A 17498-nucleotide genomic window follows, 5' to 3' on the forward strand; every position below is an offset into this window, starting at 1 on the left:
GGCACGGCTAACTGAGTGGGTACTTATTCAACACCTTGGAAAGAACACCGCCAACTGGTGGTGATGGGAAGCTCCTATGGAACCAAACTGCTAAGGTCATCGGTTCTTAGGCTTCCTCACAGCTTAATCTAACTTAAACTAACTTACGCTAAAGACAGCACACAAACCCTTGCCCGAGGGAGAATTTCCGACGGGGGGAGCCGCGCGAACCCTGGCAAGGCTACCCCGCGTGGCAACAGTGTCAACTGACCAAGGCGGGAAGACACACTCCTGAGTATTTGGCGATAGCGGCTGTGTTAGTTCGGGATCAAGTTACTCTCATGGTGTATGGAATTGTTCGGTGTGTGACGTCACTGGGATCTTGTCAGGATTGTCAGTGGTGTTGACGGGACAGTTTTACAAAGAACATGCACGACATGTAGTATCGACATATTAGAGTGAGACCATTTCAGTGTATCTGATGCATGGTACACTCCATCTCCAAAACAGAGCAGGCATTGAGTTCTTCATATTGTAAGTTCAGACAACAAAAATCTCCAAATAACTTTTTTAGCCGAGAAAGCCAATGCGTAATTATCTAAGGTCACCATGTGATACGCTTCTGTTCAGTTTTCTGACCCTTTTCTCTATATAGGGGGTAAACGATTCAGACGGAATATTCTTCCTTAATCATATTCTAAATCTGCACACCTTCACAAATGATTCTGATGTAACATGATGGACACTTTCGGCTATAACATAAAATTGGTTGAAATTATCCATCTTTTTATGTATATGTTAATATATCTAGAAATTATGACCAGCATTACTAAAGTTTACTGTAAGTCACAACTGCCTTTATACGCAGTGACATAATAGATCTTCTGAGGCGGGGTGGGGGTGGGGGGGGGGGGGGGGTTGGGGTACGTTACATCATTAAAACAAACCGAGGCTAAGAAAAGAACTGCTAAGCTTACATTCGGACTTTTTAAAAAACCAATAGGTTTGAATTAAACTGACGAATCTCATTCGAAGCACGAAGTCATAATACCCCTACTGAGATAACTAATTTCGTGAACAAGAGAATGTTTTGATTGACATTAATCAATTACAACTTCATTAACTCTCAAAATACTTTTGAATAAACCTTGTTTAAGATTGCACCCATCTAATAAAACGAAGTTATTATAGACACGTAACCACAATATTCGCTGAATTTTTCTCTGAGCAGTTTTATATTAATTTGTATTTTCGCATGTTTTTAACCTGCTTCACTCATTACATACATGATTTGCTGCGAACAGTACTGGAAATCTGTAGGGGACTGCAAGTTTCAGTTTGATCCACTTCTTCCTGGCTTTACAGCCCTTGATGCGCCTTGGCCTAAATTTTTCATCTCCATCCTCTGACACCAATAATTTTTGAATCTTCTTGTATGTCATCCTAGTATCGGAGTCTTGGACTTCTCTGTTTCTTCGTTCCATTGAGTTTTGCAGCAGTGCTTTTTGTTTGGTTCTCATGTTCTATGTGAAAAATTTGGCCGATCCATTGAAGATGGCTTAGTTTACAGAATTTTATGATTTCAGGGTCTCTATACAATTTGTAAAGTTCCAGCTTATATCGTCTACGCAGTGCTATGTCTTCATTAGTCACACCATACATTTTGCATCAGACCTTTCGTTCAAAACGTCCTGTTAGCTCTTCGTACTGTTTTGTCAGTGTCCAGGTTTCTGAGCTATATGTTAATACTGGACGTATTAAAGTTTTATACAGCTGACACTTTGTTCTTCTGGACAAATTTCTTTATTTAAGTTGTGGGGCCAGCCGTTAAGAGTATTTATTAGCTAGGTGGATGTTCCGCTTTATTTCCACACTAACACCAATGTGTAATGCTACCTGTGTTCCCAGATAAATAAACTAACAGACTCTATTTGCGCCTGATCAATTTCTAACATTGTGTTTGGTTCTGGTAGTACTATTCACGTGTATTTTGTTTTATTGATGTTCACATCCAGTCCTATTTGTATTGCTACTTCCACCACTGCTTGTGTTCCTATAGCAGCTAGTGCCGTTCTTGCAATAATGGCCACATCGTCTGCACAGGCCAGCCAGAACCTACACCATTCTCTTGTATATTGTGCCTGGTGGGATGATTTGACCCGACCTTATTACCTTCTCTAGAGCTATATTAAGAGTGCATTTCCTTGCCTCAGTCCACGCTTAGTTGAAGAACCTGGTGTTAAATTTCCTGTATACGTGCTGTACATACTACTTTTCGCGTAGTCAAATTTATGAGGTGCATTAAAAGTTGTCGACGGCTCAGTTCATTCATGGCTTCAATAAGCTTATTTATTTTTATAGTGTCGTACGCTACTTTAAAGCTGTTGTGTTTCTATATTGTATTCCCTTGTTTTCTCCAATATCTGCCTCAGATTGAATATTTGGTAAATAGCTGTTTTGCCAGATCTAAACGCTGCCTGATACCTCCCAAATGCTTATTCTGCAAAAGGTGTTACACGGATAAAAAGCATGGAGGAGAATATTTTATATGTGGTGTTCAAAAATGTAATTCTTCTATACATTGTATATTTCAGGAAGGCCCTTCCCCATTTATAGCATATATTACGAGAAAATTCAAACCATCTGGGATGACTTTTTGTGCACATATATCTAAGATCAATGTGTGCATCCATGTAACTAGATGTTCTCCGCTACACTTAATAAGGTGTCATTGACATTTAACTTATTGTTGGCTCGTTTCTTTATTGCTAACCAAAGCTCTTGCATCGAGGGCATCCCATTTCCCTCTCCTTCCACTTGTTAGTTTTCACATCTTTCCCAAGTTCAGCATCCTCTGAGTATGGTAATTTCATAAAGTACACTGTTCAATGATGTAACATTCCTTCCTGTGATGCTATTAGTTCATAATTTTTTTTTTCTAAAATGTGTTGTTTATGTTCATATTCATTTCTAAGGTCATTGACCATTCTGCAGAATTTCCTGCTTTCAAATAGTCTTGTTAAGCCATTCCGTGTACGGAAACGGTCTTTCGTGAAAGCTTCTCTTATTTGCTTTCAGTTCTGCTGGCCTCAATTTTATATACTACTGGCCTTTAAAATTGCTACACCAAGAAGAAATGCAGATGATAGACGTGTATGCATTGGACAAATATATTATACTATAACTGACATGTGATTACATTTTCACGCAATTTCGATGCAAAGATCCTGAGAAATCAGTACCCAGAACAACCACCTCTGGCCGTAATAACGGCCTTGATACGCCTGGGCATTGAGTCAAACAGAGCTTGGATGGCGTGTACAGGTACAGATGCCCAAGCAGCTTCATCAGGATACCACAGGTCATCAAGAGTAGAGACTGGCGTATTGTGACGAGCCAGTTGCTCGGCCACCTTTGACCAGACGTTTTCAGTTGGTGAGAGATCTGGAGAATGTCCTGGTCAGGGCAGCAGTCGAACATTTCCTGTATCCAGAAAGGCCCGTACAGGACCTGCAACATGCGGTCGTGCATTATCCAGCTGAAATGTAAGGTTTCGCAGGGATCGAATGAAGGGTAGCGCCACGGGTCGTTACACATCTGAAATACAACGTCCACTGTTCAAAGTGCCGTCTATGCGAACAAGAGGTGACCGAGACGTGTAACCAATGGCACCCCGTACCATCACGCCGGGTGTTACGCCAGTATGGCGATGACGAATACACGCTTCCAATGTGCGTTAACCGCGATGTCGCCAAACACTGATGCGACCATCATGACGCTGTAAGCAGAACGCGGATTCATCCCAAAAAATGACGTTTTGCCATTCGTGCGCCCATGTTCGTCGTTGAGTACACCTTGGAAGGCGCTCCTGTCTGTGATGCAGCGTCAAGAGTAACCTCAGCCATGGTATCCGAGCTGATAGTCCATGCTGCTGCAAACGTCGTCGAACTGTTCGTACAGATGGTTGTTGTCTTGCAAACATCCCCATCTGTTGACTCAGGGATGGAGACGTGACTGCACAATCCGTTACAGCCATGCGGATAAGATGCCTGTCATCTCGACTGCTAGTGATACGAGGCCGTTGGGATCTAGCATGGCGTTCCGTATTACCCTCCTGAACCGACCGATTCCATATCCCGCTAACAGTCATTGAAGCTCGACCAACGCGAGCAGCAATGCCGCGATACGATAAACAGCAATCGCGATGGGCTACAATCCGACCTTTATCAATGTCGGAAGCGTGATGGTACGCATTTCTGCTCCTTAAACAAGGCATCGCAACAGCGTTTCACCAGGCAACACCGGTCAACTGCTGTTAATGTATGAGAAATCGGTTGGAAACTTTCCTCATGTCAGCACGTTGTAGGTGTCAACTTTGTGTGAATGCTCTGAAAAGCTAATCATTTGCAGATCATAGCATCTTCTTCCTGTCTGTTAAATTTCGCGTATGTAGCACGTCATCTTCGTGGTGTAGGAATTTTAATGACCAGTGGGGTATATATTTCATTATTTCTTCCTTTTGCCTCCTCACACTCTCCATCATACCATTAATTCCTTCTGGTCTGTTGTTCCATACCAGTTACTTCCTCTGCCGCAGCTTGTATTTAATTTCTGACTTTATTCCTCTGATGATTTTTATTGCAAGTGTAGTGCTATAGAATTCTTGTCAATCTATTTTCCAATTTAATAGCTAGGTTCTCACACTTCCTTGGGACCTTAAATTCTGCGATATTATACTTACTTTGTCTTTCTCCTTTAACTTAATGTGCATCTGAAATTCTCCCTCTAATTATTGCTATCAACAGGTAATGATGAGTGTCCGTATTAACGCCTACGAAATGACGGCAGTCTAGTATATCAATGTCATGACTGGAATCTACCGATTCGTGATACGTTTGCTTCCTAGTTTTGTTATCTGGTGACACCTAGGTCATTTTATATATATCCTTATGCTGGGACCACGTGCTGGAAACTGTCATATTGAGTGAAGCTGCAAAATTTATCAGACGAAGTCCGTCGTTATTACTCTCTTTGTGGAGGCTATATTTACCAATGTTCTAGACGCTACAGTCTGGCGCCCAGCGACCGCTACGGTCGCAGGTTCGAATCCTGCCTCGAGAATGGATGTGTGTGACGTCCTTAGGTTAGTTAGGTTTAATTAGTTCTAAGTTCTAGGCGACTGGTGACCTCAGAAGTTAAGTCGCATAGTGCTAGGGAGCCATTTGAACCATTTACCAATGATAGGGGAAAAGCATATTTAAAATTCTGAGAAAAATAGGAGTAAGCTACATGGAAAGAAGGGTAATATGCAATACGTACAAGAACCAAGATGGAATAACCCTGCATCGTTTATTGGGAGAGTTTTAGGAATGCGTAGTTCATCTGTCAATGTGACATCGCATAGAAAATTAACGCGACCTAATCTCAAATACTGCTCGAATGTCGGATTGAAGAAAGAGGTCGAAGCTATTACGGAGATGCTGCGGGAGCTTAAATGGGTATCTCTGGAGGGAAGGCGACGCTCTTTACGAGGAACACTGTTGCAAAAGTTTAGAGAACCGGCACTTGAAGATGACTGCAGAACGATTATATCGCAGCCGACATACATTTCGCTAAGGGTGACGAAGATAAGGCATACAGGTAGTATTTTTTCCCTCGCTCTATTTGCGAGTGGATCAGGAAAGAAAATAACTTTCAGTGCTACAGGATACTGTCCGCCACACATAGTACGGTTGGCCTCTGCACTATTTACGAAGAGGTAGATGGGATTGGTCCCTCGGAATGAAATGGGGTACTGGTAAGTCTGTAATCGTTCATCAACAGTGAACGGAGAATGGCATGTGGCTTATAAATTTAGCATTACAATGCCATTGTTCTATCGCTAACTACGACTACCGTTGTCAGTGCAATTCTTGGTACATCCTACAGTTTCATTATTTTAAACATAGCTGCGTAACAGCAACGGTTCCACGTAATTAGATTGAAAACAGCCGACCCGTTGCAAAGGATAAAGTAGTCTTTACCTAGGTTTCGATAAGTTTAAACCTATCTTCTTCAGAAGTCGGCCTGAGGAAAATGAACATCGTGATTTATATGAAAGGTATACACATAAGTCAAGATTAGAGTTTAACATATATTAAGAGAATCTTGTGTTACAGAATATGAGAAGGATTTCTTGTACTTACAGTATTATATTAACATGGAGTGATACGTCATTGCCATTTTTACAAACATCTCCATAGCTCCATTAGTCAAAATCACATATAGCCCTAAGAGTAGGGTTTGTCAGATAAATAAAATTAAGTACATGGAAGTTGGAGAGCGCATAAGCAACTGAGTAAAATCGGCCTGCGTGGTAGCATTGCGACCAGGGCAGGTGGCACTCAGGTCGCGTACTATGTGCCGATTGGAGTACTGAAGCAACATCTAAAGTATAAATGTTAATTGCGTCCTTAGATAGAGTGACAGTAAATAAAAGGAAAGCAATTTAACATTCCCATTATGACAATGTGGGAGCCTTAGAAACAATAACGTAGAAACGTATTTCAAAAAGGTAGGTGGCGCATGCGCCATGAGTTACATGCAGTGGCATATACAGCCAAAATATAATTATATTACCATATTAGTGAAGCACATAGAACGTATATAAGTCAAAACTTTAAGAATAAACAGTAATGGCATCTTAAGACGTAAATTATGAAAGCTGGTCCACAATCTAGTTAATATATATTCACTGGGATCCGAGGTTTTAGGATAAGCGAGAATTACATGAGGGCCAGTGTAGTGGCAGCCATACATCATGAGTAAATCACATTGCATAAAAGGTAGTGAGCTTAGAGATATAAAAATTCTTTATAGCTTCCTGAGGAAATAGACAACTGAGGTTATCAACATTAATGTTATGAATTAAATAGTACGGGTTTAAAGCCTTCAAAAAATTGTCTACAGGCAAGGTTCAACTGATCGTTGAGTATATTACCGTCTTTGAGCTCTAGATGTTTAAAAATAAGTAACTCTTCCTACAGATCTAGTCTCCGTCCTTTAACTTGTCTGTGTAGGATAACCGTGTCTTCTAACTGTTTAGGCGTATGGCCGGCTATCAAGAGGTGTTCAGCAAAAGTAGAGTTGTGAACATTAGCTCTTTTTTACCTAATAGATGTTCTTTATATCGTGTTTTAACAGCTCTGCCTGTTTGAGCAATATAATATGAGGGGCAGTTATTACAGGTTAGTTTGTATACACCTGAATTAGAAAACCAATCGTTAGCAATTTCTACTCAATGTATCAGATTTCTTTTTAAACTATTGTCTGTAGAAAAGGAGACGTTACAGTTATATTTTTTATTTAGAAGACGTTTAATCCTATACGAAACGTTACCCAAGAAACGGATGGAAATAATTTTTTTGGTTTCTGTGGTATCTGTGGGGAGGTTATTACTCAAAGTCGAACAATTTTGGGAAATTTTCTTATTAAGCAATTGATCGATCACATTCTGGTTGTATCCATTATTAACAGCAATCGTTTTTATGACATTCAATTCCTTTTGTTGATCCGCAGGTGATAAAGGCGTAGTTACCATTCGGTGAATGGCGGAATGAAAAAACGCCAGTTTGTGCGCTTTAGGATGAGTTGAGTCAGCAGGAATGACATTATCTGAATATGTTTCCTTGCGGAAGATATTGAAATGAAAGGTATTATCTTGTATAGAAATTGTTAAATCTAGAAAATTAAGATCACGTTTATCATTTTGAAGTTCTTTAGTGAAGGAGATTTTTTCATGTAAACGATTGAAAGTGTTGAAGAGCTGCTCTAACTCATGGTCAGTGCCATCAAAAGCAATGAAAATGTCGTCCACATAACGTGCATAATAGCGGATTTTTTGGTGTAATTCTGAACTAGAATTGAAAAATGCTGTTTCCAGGGCGTTAATGAAAACCTCTGCTAGAATACCGGCGAGGGGGCTGCCCATTGCTAGACCATCTGGCTGTATATACATTTTCCCATTAAATGTGAAATAATTGTATTTTAATATGACCTTAAGCAAACCAATTAGTTCAGCAATCTGAGTTTCACTTAGTTTTTTGTGCTTAAAAAGATTTTCTTTTACAAGGTCTATGGTTTCATCAACCGGGACATTTGTGTAGAGGCTGACGATGTCGAAGGACACCAGTCTAGTGTCAGGTGTACATTTTACAGATTGAATATTGTTAATTAATTCCTTACTATTTTTTATAGAAAAGTTATTTTCAAATGTAAAAGCATCTTTAATTTTAAAATGGAGGCGCCTAGCAAGAGTGTGATGTGGACCGCCTATACCATTCACTACAGGGCGGATCGGATGATTCTGTTTGTGCAGTTTAAACTGGCTTCTGAGCACGGGTGGTTTCGGGTTCATATTTATAAGCCCTTTCTTTTGAAACTTATTAAACAGGCTGACGGAATTAATTAGAGTACGCCGGATTTCATTTTGCAGTTCAGCAGTAGGATCTACGGTAACCTCAGTGATGTCGTTTTCCTCAAAAAACTTTACAGTTTTCTCTATATATTCATTTTTATAAGCCACGACAACGGTGTTACCTTAATCACTCTTAGTGACTAAGGCGTCGTGTTCTCTAAGTTTATGATTAATGCTTTTTACTATACTATATTCGCCCGACTGACTATTAGGAGATAATTTAATTTCTTTTTCTATTATGTTATTACATTGGTAGGCGCATTTAACTTGCTCTGTTTTCTCTAATTTCAGAGATTCTAAACCGGTTTTCAGATCTACAATGAGATTACAAATAACTGGATATTTATCGAGTTTAGAAGGCAAGTTATATTTGAGGCCTTTACACAATAAGTCATTCTCAGCCTGCGTAAAAGTGATATTAGTTTTATTTAGTACTCTTTCGTAAAATAGGTGCTTGCCGCTATTTCGTATAGTTATTTCAAGTTGTTTACTTCATATATTCCTCTCCTCATCTATTCTTAGCACAACCTCTTGTTTTCTTGACAATAAACTTAATTCTAAACATCCTGCAACCATATTTTAGAAGCTTTGCTTCTGCATCTTTCCTGTTACCGCACGTTCCGCCTTTCACTTACACGCAATTTTTTACTCTAGAAGTGGTTTCTGAGAAAATTTATTCATGCCTGTGCTTCAGTACTAATAGATTACGTTTGGCATCGGGTGCTGTATTTGGCCGATCTAGTCTGTCTCTTATATCCTTCACGCTTTGTTCTTAATGCATTATTTGAAACTCGTTTTTCATTCTTTATTCATGAGAACTGAATGGGTTCAAGTCAAGAAAATATTTGAGTAGGCTTGGTGTGGAGCAGCGGGATCCCAGTTGGAAATTTTTCGATGGAACTTCCGTTTCCGAAATACGGCTGATCATCAAGGCAAATACGTTAAGAACCGGGAAACTCGACCTACTTTGTGCCTGTGACGTTGTTCATGTGCCCAGTGAAATATTACATTCTCTCTCTCTCTCTCTCTCTCTCTCTCTCTCTCTCTCTCTCCCTCTGCGTGTGTGTGTGTGTGTGTGGGGGGGGGGGGGCTGAGAGAATAGGATCTTATCTTGACTACGCACTAAATTAATCTGTATGATTAGTTGTGATTCTCCAACAGAAAGGGGTTCCTACTCAATGGTCTGAAGATGACCGCAGTAGTGGTCGAAACCGGTCACCTTGTTAAATAAATCGTGATCAAGACTGTTTTTAATAGTAATTAATCTGTATGAATTTTATTCCAAAGCTGCTGTTTTCCTAGAATCAAAGGCGTAGCACCTTTTACGGTCTTTTACGACGACTGGACAATGACTGTTCACGATCGATTTACTTTTTGCGTGTTTGCATTGGCGATGCTGAAGAACGTCGACCAGCATGGAACGTGGTGTGAAAACAAGAGAGAGCCTGTCTGCAGAAATTTATATCAGTGTCCCAGTCGGAAAAAATATTTGTGGTGACGGCGCCACGGGTGGAAAAGGCAGGGACACAGCGAGGCAGAGCGAAAGTCCTAACGACGTCAGATTCCGCCACTGTCAGCTCGGCGCGATGTGCTGCGGCCGGCTGCGGGCAGCAGAATGTATTAAAAGCGGGAACCGTGGCAGCTGGCGGAACAACTGTTGCAGCTCGGAAATGTTTCAGCGCAATATGCATCGCTCCGACAGAGGCAACCGCCGCCCTCGCCCAGCCGCCGCACTATTCAGAGCTTCCAGTGCCGAGTTTGCGTCACTCGTGGAGGGTGTTCGCATCCCTGCAGCTAGCCGAACGAGCAGCGGCTACATTAGAACTGACAGCACCCCAGATTTTCTTAAGAGATTACATCAAACCGATACTTATTGAAATCTGGTGGTGTTGCACGGCACGCTGTCCTATTTCAGCAGCAGTAGTGAGTTCACTCTATTTTCTGATTTCGTACTTGATGCGGTTTAGCTGAGCTTCTGCTGTTACAGTTCGTTGCTGTGTTGCGCCTAACCTTTTCGTTCCTTTTTAACCACGCTATTTCGATGCTTACTATTTTGTCATACTGTACGACAGGAACTTCGAACTTTAGAGATTTTTCAGCTGCGGCATCGGTTATTACTGACTTTTTTTTTTTTTTTTTTTCTTTTTGCTGTTTAGAAGGTAAGAGAAGATGGTTCTGGTAAAAGCAGAGCTGTGAATATGGGTCTTTAGACGTTCTTGGACAAAACCTACACACGAAAAGCGAAGTTTCTGTATTCGAGTCCCCATCAAAAACACAGCTTTAATCTACCAGGAAGATTCAAACTTCAGTTTCTTACACAACCAATTACAATATCTTCCTTTCTATTTGTAGATTCTCTTTCTTCCCTCAAATTATCCCGTTATAGGGGCCACACTATTTCACGATTCGGCATTTTGGTCAAGTTTCTTAATTTTGTGTATGTTTGGTCTTCCTGTCACCACTTTGATCAGTTAAACTAAAGGAGATTGGAGCCCAGACCAGCACTTTTCTAAACAAGGTTAGACAACCACCAAAAAACGACAAACAGATTGAAAGTCAAACAAACTGTTGTTAATCCATCGCACGGATTCGATACGGCCCTAGTCAGCCTCGCCGTTTTACTTGACAGTGTGTTGCGCATCAAGCGGTACGAGCAGCTTAAAATATTGGTATATTAGGAAGAAAATTCTGAGAACATACATTTGGAGCAGAGAATTGTATGATAGTGAGTCGTGGACTGTGAAAAGCCGGAAATGAAAAGAATGGGGTGCTAGAGAAGAATATTGAAAATTAGGTGGACTGATACGACGAGGAACAAAGAGGCTGTTCCTAGATTCGACGAGGAAAGGGACATATGCAAAAGCTGACCAGAAGAAGGAACAGGATGCAGGACATGCGTTGAGACATCAAGGAATAACTTTTATGGTACTAGAAGGGGCTGCGTAATGTAAAAACTTCAGAGGAAGACACAGACTTATCCAACAAATAATTGAGATCGTAGGGTGCAACCGCTACTCTGATATAAAAATGGTGGAATAGGTTAGGAAATGATAGTAGGCAGCATCCAAAGAGTCATAAGACTGATGATGCAGTATGAACGAATTACGTCTAATCACTTACGAGGACGATGTCTATTCGATCCTGGCTGCTGTGCTAACAACGGATCTTTCAAAATTGATCAAACATGTGTCAGCGCACTTACAACTTCAGTGCTGAGCTATCGTAAGCGCCATGTGTCAGCAGATCTGTGCAATAACTAGTCCTTTGACCCATTTTCATAGATCACACCTGATGCAGCTTAGATTAAACTCTACTATTATTTTTTCTCTTCATGTTATGCCTATTCGTTTCATTCCTTTCTAACTAACCCTCTTCTGAAATTTAGTTTTGTCTTATTGTTCTATGACTGGCACATTGGCTAACGTCCGGCTGCAGCACCGATTGTTGTTAAGATAATATTTTTCCTCCGTGAAAATTTGTTCCAAACTGTCACCAGTTGTTTTAGTCATGGCCGGCAGCGGTGGCTGAGCGGTTCTAGGCGCTTCAGTCCGAAACCGGGCGACTGCTACGGTCGCAGGTTCGAATCCTGCCTCGGGCATGGATGTGTGTGATGTCCTTAGGTAAGTTAGGTTTAAGTAGTTTAAGTTCTAGGGGACTGATGACCTCAGATGTTAAGTCCCATAGTGCTCAGAGGCATTTTTTTAGTCATGTGTTATTTTCTATCATTCCTGACGGTAATACAAATGTATTGAAACATTACTGGCACTAGAAAGATTAGATTTTTGCATACTATTTGGGGCCCAAATTCTATTATTTACTCAGCACACATGGATACTGTTACAGCGTGAAATCCATACCGTGACCTATCATTTCTAATTGCTTGAAAGGGATCCTCTCTACTGAAAATATTCGACGAAGTTTGGGTGGTATCTATAATTTTATTGTGTAAATTGTTCATTCGTCCATTTTTATAACCCTTAGCAAAATTTTTACGGATCAACAAAATATAATTAGGTTGCCTTTTAATATAAATGATAATCACAAGACATTTTTGCAGGTGGCATGGTTAACATTTTCATAAACAATGGATTGCCTACACGGAACGTAAATTAATATAGTCGTATGCACTGACAAACATTCGAAGTGCCGATATTTATCAAACTTTTTGTAGATGTTCATCACATAACAAGAATGATATGTTTAGATTTTCATTTCATTCTGAACTGAATTTTCCCATCCGGCAAGAAGACACTGTTTTGCTATGGAGACAAACATTCCCCAAATGTTATCTTGAGGAATTCCTTGCCTTGCCATGCTGTATCGGGACATGAAGATTGATGGCTGTAGTTGTATGGAAGTATACTTCCCACTACAACCCAGATATCTTATACTGATGACAAATCAGTGGAGTGGGAAGATCCCTCAAGGATTCGTGCATTCCTCGAGACTTTTGTGGAGAGAATTGGAGTGTCATCTGTTATGTCGTCCTGTTGGAATAAGCAATTCGATACCTTCTTCATGAAGGTTATGACAGAGTTTACCATTCTTGGTACCTACTGGTGACAATTCAGCTTCCCTTTAACAAGAACATAATCAGTTGTTGCCATATCCAACGGTTCCCACAACTTGATGGCTGGAGAGCTATGGGTCTTGAGGATCGCTGCTTGCTGTTGCCTTCCACCAGATCGTTTATGGACACGTTGGTGTCGATGTTAACCACTACAGACTGAAGCGAAGCTCATCACTGAACACCACAGAGTCCCGTTCACCATCACAGTTAAATTTGGCTCTACAGGTCTCTGTGGAACGGTATCAGCGATAAATGATTCATGGGAACTAGATCAGATCCTAGCTTCCAGTAACCAGTTCCCGATGGTTCGTGGTGAACTCTGCTTCCACTCGTATATAATCTGGGGTATAAATATTCTCACTCTCTTTTGATTACGTACCAACTATACGGCACACTTTGTTTTCATCACGTGACCGAGGTTATTGACCTAATAACTACATCCATCATATTAGTGATGTCCTCGCTCCGTTTATGACATCATCATCCTCACTTTTGGGGAGCCATGCCGTTTCCCCCTCTTTTATCTCCAATACGTAAAAAACCGTCGCATATGGTGGAACTAACCTAATTCTGTCAAAGGAGGATTAAGACCCTCTCCTTGTCCCTCTCCCTCCCCTCGACACACTTATACAGCCAATTACCCTTAATATTAAAAAACTTCACTCCATTCCTCCTCCTACTTGTCTCATGGCTTGGCTTCATGGAGTATTCTCTCCAGCGTAGTATTGAGCTCAATGGTTAGAAACGAGGGTTGCTGTGCTCTCAGCGACCTAGTACTTTTCTAGATCCCCCATCTACCCACTTTTGGCTTCTTTGCAAATCACAATCGAAAAGACGTACTTAGATCATCATAAATGAGAAACTATCTTAGGAATTTTGGCAGGGTTAGAGATCAGATAGTCTTGTACAAAAGCTTTATTAATTTTTGTATATACATCTAAATCCACCGAATAGTTCCACATTAGTCCAAGTAGTTCCAAGTCTTCCGGCAGAATGAGCAAGTGTTGGGGGAGGGAGTTCCAGAAACTTCTTTTTTCGTGTGAAAGCTGTAAACTTATATGGTGTTATGTCACCAAATTGTGTGCTCATCAGCAAAATTTCTGTCAGTATAACAAGCCTTAGTAGCTACAGCTCATCAGTTTTCTTTGGTAAAGTGTCAACATTGCTTTGTCCAAAGTTCTTAGCCTCCCTCGTCTGTTGTGGAGAAAGAAGACAAGACCAACTGACAAATTCTCTGGTGTTTTATTATTATTGTAGTACCAGAGCAATATAGTTATTGACATTGTTAGGACAAATTGCGCAAAAAATGGATCACTCCTCAGCAAGAAGAATTTAATGTCCTTTTACCTATCACAGAGCCGTCTTGTGATAACATTATGGTGGTTAAAATCTGTGGTCAAGTACACTACCAACAAAAATTAGATGATGTATTATCTGTGACGTTAAACAAGGAACTGTGTGGTACATATACCAATTTTCTGTGTGGTAAATTTTCCAAGTTCATTCCTGTGAGATACAGCATCAAGGCGAATCTACCATTTCTGACAAACGGGAACGACTATATGACAGCAAGAGGAATACTGGAAGGAACTGGCTAGAGAGCACGGGAAATAATTTCCAGAGAATATAAAAATCCTATCGCTAAAGTGAAATTTGCTGATGCGAAAATGACTCTACCAAAAGAAGATACTGCCTAAGAAACTGCAGCGGCTCTATATAGATGACTGTTACCTTATGGACGTCGATATAATGCAAGACATTGTTGGGATTTTTAACAAAATCGAGATGTGTGATTGCGTAACATCAAACCAAAACTCCCATGTGGATCACCAAAGAAATGGCAATATGAATGCGAGCAACAACAAGACATTGCAGTAGACTTTTTAATGTAGGTGAACTCCAGTTGTAAAGGTATGATTTTATAAACTGCCTCGATGTGTGCCTATAAGAAACTTTCATATCTTTCTTGGCTAAAAAACGAAAGCAACAATATACAACTACAGAATGTATCATGTGTTCGGCTTTGCGGAAGAGTGTTTGAGTACATTAAGTGCCTATAAACAATATTTGAAATGTCTCCACTGTAATCCGTGCAAGCTGCTTCTGTGTGGTGTAAATTATCGGACAGTTTGCGGAACCGTTGCTATGTGGTGTTTAACCGTCTTTTACAGGTTGTCAGTCAAGATTTGAGAAATGGTTACAAACTGTGTTATGTCTGCCTACAGTTGCAGTTATTTACTGTGGAGATTCTTAACGCAGATTCCAATGAGACAAATCAGGTTATTCATCAGTGTTATATTACAGCTTGAGAAACATACTTTTCTCATTTGCCTCAATACCATCTAATACTTAGTTCGCCAAATTAAGACTCGTTCCCATGGATGATGTCATTACGCTGCTTTATTAAAGAGAAAAAATGTATCAAACAGGCTGAAATCATTCCCCGTTAAGGAAATCACACCTTTAAGTACTGGTGATCGGTGTGTGTACGCAAAAGAACACTGAAAATGAAAGAGATCAAACCCAAAAAAGTATTAGGTTGGTGAATAAGTTCTTAGCGTTTTCTTTGTAAGTTTAATAAACTCAACAGAGACGCATTACAGAGACTTTAGTAATTAACAATATATTCTCCTTCACTGTTTACAACAGTCTGCCAACGCTGGGATAAATTTTAGATTTCGCGACTGTGGTTTCTAAGCAAAGAACTCGTCGGGCCGTGTTCGGATCACATTTTCATCCGGATGTAAGGTTGTTCGATAGAGAGCAAGAAAGGTGAAAGTCCGAGGGCGTACCTGTGAATAAGGTGAGTGCGGAATGACTTCTCCAACCCAGCTCCTTTGTGTTTTTTTTTTTTTTTTTTTTTTTCAGTCTAGCAGACTGCGGACAGGCGTTGTCGTTGAGTAGCATCGTTTCATGTAGTCTTCCTGGTCGTTGTTCTTGGATTCCGTCTGCAAGACGTCTCATTTTTTACAATAAATGTAAGTAGTGATCGTTACACCTCGGGGAAGCAATATTCATAGTACACCACACAGTCGCTGTTCTACCAGAACATGGTATTATCTTTGTGGATGATCGTAGGTCTTTGTATGGTAAAAGTTGCTGCTCTGTTTGGGCTCAACCATTCCTTTCCTTTCCTGATCTTAGCATAAAGACACCATTTGTCGTCACCAGTAACGATACGGGGAAGGAATGGTCTGTGTTGTTCAGGAGCCAGGTACATACGTTTCCAGCCGTTGGGTTTCGTGATTTTGGTTCAGAGCGAAATCCTTCCTCATTGCATGCACGCAAATGTCGCGCGTGGTGGAATAATCACAGTTTATCACATTAGCCAGTCCTCGAGAACACCGACGAGGATCATTCCGGATTAATGCGTTTAAACGATCTTCATCAAACCCCGAAGATCTTCCTGAACTTGAGGAGTCACTAATGCCAATAGATTCGCTTTAAAACGAGAAAACTATTTTCCCGCCGTGCTCTGTCCAGTAACGTTATCCCCGTGCTCGGCGCAAATTTTTCGGACTGCCTCCGAAGCTGTCACCCCTCCACTGAACTCAAACAGAAGAATAAGTCGAAAATGTTCTGATCTTTCCACTTGGGACTCCATTTCTTAGCGTCCGCAGTTCCACTTGTTAACCCCAAATGACAAAATAACAATATGTAAACTCAAATAGGAACACTGAACTACAAACGAAGACGGTTGATAAATAAACTCATAGTAACGCGAACACCAACACTGAAAAAAAAATGCTCCGATCTGATGCACCAACCAAATATATAGTGTAAACAATTGCCACACAGGAATAATATTAACTGCAATTGGAAAAAGAAGAAGCCATTGAAGATGTTCAAGCAAGGCTAACACCTTATTTAAACACTGGGGAATACAAAATCCCAGCATTTACTTTAAGTCTCAATGGAAAGCGGTCTTGGAGTACTCATAGAAAAAAAATGGATTCATTCGCGTTTACTGTATGAAAGGACGCACGAAAAACTTTTTGGTATACATCCACTCCCATTCGGATCTACGGAAAGACGACAGTTACATAGTATTTAAATGTGGTAGATTGGATACTGTGGATCTAGCGGATAAAAGGATGTTCGGAGAATTTTAAACCGATGGAATATCAACGATTAAAGAACATTTATTCCCTAAGTTGTAACCTAGGAGCTTTACATCGAAATTCCACAAGGATGTGGAGCAGAAGAGTTTGTAACACACGCCCAAGAAGACATGTAGTACTTTAACAATAGCGTAATGCACAAAATAAAATGTAAAATTAAAATTCAGGAATGTCCTCAGGTAGAAGCTTCTAAGAAGGAAATCAACTAACTGTTAAAGCCATAAAAAATAGCTTCTAGGAAAAAATTACGTGTATAACAGTATTCGAGACTATGGTTTCTTTGAATATGCCTAATAACTGATTGCAAAAAGAATTAGATGATTTAGACGTAATTTAAGTTATAAGTGAGAAACTAAGCTAGCTTTTGTTAAAA

Source organism: Schistocerca americana, chromosome 1 (assembly GCF_021461395.2).
Source record: "Schistocerca americana isolate TAMUIC-IGC-003095 chromosome 1, iqSchAmer2.1, whole genome shotgun sequence".
Taxonomy (NCBI): Eukaryota; Metazoa; Arthropoda; class Insecta; order Orthoptera; family Acrididae; genus Schistocerca; species Schistocerca americana.